Source organism: Echinops telfairi, unplaced genomic scaffold (genome assembly GCF_000313985.2).
Source record: "Echinops telfairi isolate 266 unplaced genomic scaffold, ASM31398v2 ScPeMD7_44;HRSCAF=162, whole genome shotgun sequence".
NCBI classification, from domain to species: domain Eukaryota; kingdom Metazoa; phylum Chordata; class Mammalia; order Afrosoricida; family Tenrecidae; genus Echinops; species Echinops telfairi.
Window position 1 is genome coordinate 14,970,009 of NW_022103942.1, and position 4,537 is coordinate 14,974,545.

At 41.3% G+C, this 4,537-nt stretch overlaps 1 pseudogene; it reads right to left on the reverse strand.

Moving 5' to 3' along the window:
- Nucleotides 1-3,161: 3,161 nt before the first annotated feature.
- On the reverse strand, nt 3,162-4,176 carry LOC115869753 (annotated as a pseudogene).
- Between the last annotated feature and the right edge of the window lie 361 nt (nt 4,177-4,537).

Genomic DNA, 4,537 nt, shown 5'->3' on the forward strand with positions numbered 1-4,537 from the left:
TCCCAGAGTCCAAGTAGCACTCCTGGATTACAGAGAGTGAACTCCCTCTTTAAGTTAGCCGGGAATCTCTATCCGATGTCCACTAGAACTTTGCCTTTGAAAGAAGGTGGGGAGAGATCAGGTAAATGAATGAATATATGAAGGCTCTGTTATGCCTCAGTGAACTCCAACCTTTAGGGCTCTCAGAGGCTCAAGAGGGAGGGAGGCTGGGGGCTCCTCATGGGTGGTGGTCTGACATGGGGTAATCAGAGTATCTGACTAGATACTCTGCTGATGAATTTCAGGCTTCCACTCTCCTCCATAGACTTTTACAAATTGGGTGTTCACAATGTAAGCTGTGATATTTTCTCCTTCATCATATTTTTTTTTTTGTCATCATCATCTTTGGATCACACCGGTTGGTGTGTTTCTTTGATGTAGACTTAGTTGATGCCTCACTTAGATAGCTGCTCATTTGAATACAAGCTTTTAACACCCCAGACACTTCCCATGCATAGCTGGGTACCTTGTGCTTTCTACACCACACTTTGCAGTAGCACCCGTAGTCTATGATCTCTTCTTGAAGGCAAGAATTGAGCAGGCCCATGTTATAAGGCTTAACTATTCTTGGACTGGGGATAGAACTAAGTGGGAGCCCAGAATCCATCTGCTTGCCCACGGGGTTATGAAGGACACTGGTTTACTTAGCATTCATATTTTTATCAACATCAAAAACAACAATAAACAAAGTGGATGCCCACCTTCCGGATATGATCGCTGAAGACAAAGGTGTGTATAAGCAAAGGTGGTGAAGATAGCTGATAGTGCCTGGCTATTAAAAGATATAGCGTCTGGGGTCTTAGAGGCTTTAAGATAAACAAGTGGCCAACTAGCTCAGAAGCAACAAAGCCCACATGGAAGAAGCACACCAGCATGTTTGACCATGAGCTGTCGAAGGGATCAGGTGTCAGGCATCAAAGAACAAGAAATCATGTCATTATAAAGGTGGGTGAGTGCAGAGTGGAGACTCAGAGTCCATCAGTAAGCAACTGAACACCCCCTTGCTGAGGGGTTGTGGGGAGGAGACGAGCCAATCAGGGTGCAAGGTAGCAATGATGAAAAATATAACTTTCCTCTAGTTCTTAAATGCCCCCCCCACACTATCATGATCCCAATTCTGCCTTGCAAATCTGGCTAGACCAGAGGGTGTACATTGTACAGATAGCAACTAGAAACACAAGGAATCCAGGATAGATGACTCCCTCAGGACCAGTGGTGAGAGGGGCGATGCCTGGAGGGTGAAGGGAATGTGGGGTAGATGGGGGGAACCAATTACAAGAATCTAAGTTTAGCCTTGTCCCTGGGGGATGGACAGCAAAGAAGAGGGCGGAGGGGTACATCTGACAGTGTAACTTATGACAAAACTATAATAATTTATGAATTATGAGGAAGGGGAGAGGGAGGGGGGAAATGAGCAACTGATATTAAGGGCTAAAATAGAAGGCAAATATTTGGGAATGATGAGGGCAACAGATGTACATATGTGCTTGACAAAATGGATGTATGTATGGACTGTGATAAGAATTGTACGAGCCCCCAATAAAATAATAAAAAAACACACAAACAAAGCAAATATGAAAACATTGTCAATCATCTCACAGGGGCATAAAGAAATTGCATTCCTAGCATATCCAATGGTGTAGAATTTATGGTAATATTAAGATGAAGAGTTTATGTGAGGGTAGTCCAAATATAAGGTGTAATCTATGAGTTATTAATATGTACATATTGATTACTTAAGTAATTGAGCTCTGCTTACATTGAGCCTGAGGGTTAGTGCTAGGGGAAATTTTTCTGCAACATTCCTTACAAGGGCAGATTCTTGCCTATCAGATTAACACTTGTTATATCATGGCAAGGGAAGCGTTAAGATACTAATATATGGTGGTTCTATGTCCCTGTTCATTGGATACTTTCTAAACTAGCAGTCTCAAACAAGGTCAGTTATAGCCATTTCCACATTCTTGGGGTTACCATTCTTGGCTACCTTTCTCATTGGGGAATTTCAGCTCTAAGTCCAAGGGCTACAGGTAGTTTTGAGGTGGGACCCAGTTCATTCTGTCAGGCTTCCTTTCTTAATCCTTCTGGTGTGACCATTGGGAGAGACTCTGTTTCCTGTAAGGCTAGCATCTAAAGTCATCAAAGGTAATTGTAATAGAATGGTTGATTGAGCATTGGGTTGAAACATTTTAAGCATTTACACAGGACCACAGGATCGGGTTTCTTCTCCCCTTAGATTCTCTACAAATATTGTTTTATTTAATGTGTTTTTAATAGTTTTATTGACACTCCATCCACACATCCTGCAATTCAATAGTCCATTTATATTAAGAAGAGTTGCATAATCATTAAAACAGCCATTTTAGAACATTTTCTTCTTCCTTGTAATCATTGTTTTCCATGTAACTATATATTTTTTAATTGTGGCAAAAACATGCACAACAGCACAATCTCCAATTCAAAACCTTCTACACGTATCATTCCATGCCATTGATTATAATCTTTGTGTGGACAACCATTATTGATATTCTCTTCTAAACTTGAATAGCAGAAAATTCATATTATTCATTTAATGTGAAATTAAAATGAATAAAAATCAACACCCTTACCTCCCTGCTCCCTAAACCAACAGCAAAACTAAAACAGCAGCACTCTGTAGTAGCTCACAAAGGCTTGAAAAGCAGTAGTCCAAGACCACTCCACATGGCTTGTTAGCTAAAAGGAGCGGAAAACATGACACACACATACACACACACACACACACACGCATGCATGAAAAAATGTTTTTTCGTGTTTTTTAAATTTTCCAGTGATACACTCGATCGGCAATAAACACAAATCCAGAACTATTTTACAATGTTCCATATAGAATCATTTTTTTAATACGAAAGATGCCCAACTTGGGAATATATATACATATTGTTTTTCAGTGGTTTATGGTTGCCTTACATTAAAATATATTAGCATTGTTACATGCAATCATTTCCTGTATTAAGAACCTTCCATTTATTTACCTTCATATATCTAGCTTCCACCTGTCAAATCAGTTTCAGGCTGGCAGACTACTGGGTGCCTTATTCTCTACAAAAACTGAATGCGATGGCTTTAAAACACTGGCCAGATCATATATGATTACCATGTGAACACTGGGAAATAGTGATGTTCATACTTAGATTGCCATTTTCTGAAAAAAGCTGTGCAGTCCTGGCATCAAAGACTAGGCAGTCCTTAGTCATATGACTGTTGCAATTCCTTCGTCAGTACATTAAGGAGGGGCTTCCTGAACCAAACACTACCTAGGACCATTTAGCTCAAGTTGATAGACAAAATTTTCAGCTTGTTGGCATGTTCCTATAAGCTGTACATTGCAAATAACTGTTCATTGCAACCAAATTGTTACACTTTCTGCAATACTATCATGTAGTTAAAACCAAAATTGGACTGTCAATAACCACTCAGTCAATAACACCAGGAAGATCAATGCAAGGAAAACTGTATCTCTTCCCTCTAGGGTTGTAATGGGTGTTCGATGGTGCATCAGATGGGACACAGCAGCATCCACAGGGCCTTTCCATTTAAGGGAAATACCAGGGAATGGACGGAATTAGGCCTCAGCTCACAGAGCACTACGTGGGCTGCTTTTTCAGTATGGGGCAGAGTTTTTTCACATCCAGAAGAGTCATATTACAAGAGTCCTGAATAAGCCATGTTCTCCATAGCCAAGTTGCAATTAAATCCTCCCTGTAAGTGGGACAATATGTGAGTTTTGGACAATAGTTGCTATAAACAAATGGGTATTCTGATGTTGAAGGATGAGTGGTAACACACAGTCAAAGTGAACTGGACCCACAAAAAGATTCATAAAATCCTTGCTGGATGTGGTTGTGCTGGTCATTGCAGGAACCCTCTGTGATGGTGTACAATTTGAACTACCAGTTACTAGTAACCAGTAGGTAATGCTGTAGCAGTCGGAAGGCTCACTTCTGGGGATGGAGAGAGTGCCTGGGACCTCAGTCCTTGCTCAAATGTGCTACATCGCCAACTCCAGCCACCAGGAACACTTATGTCACTTATTCCGTGTGCTGAGTCCAAGGAGATACACTGGGCCACCAAGGGAGGCTGACTGCACGCATGCATGCCACTGCCACACCAGTCGATGACTCTGCCTGAGAGTGCCCTGCAAAGACTGCTGGGATTCCCCTCTGCCCTTTTCCAGCACTAAACAGCACACACTGAGGAGCCGCTCATGGTGAAGCCTGGTTCCAGTCCCTCAAGTGGTGGGGAGGAATGCGAATCACTAGATTTGATTTTGTTTAGTGATAGCTCCAGTTAAGGCTACTAGTTCGGTGAAAAGGGACATCTTTTTTTTTTTTTCTTTTAAAAAAATCATTTTATTGGGGGCTCATACAACTGTTATCCCAATCCATACACACATCAATTGTGTAAGGCGCATTTGTACATCGTTTCTCAAAACATTTTCTCTCCATTTAAACCCCCG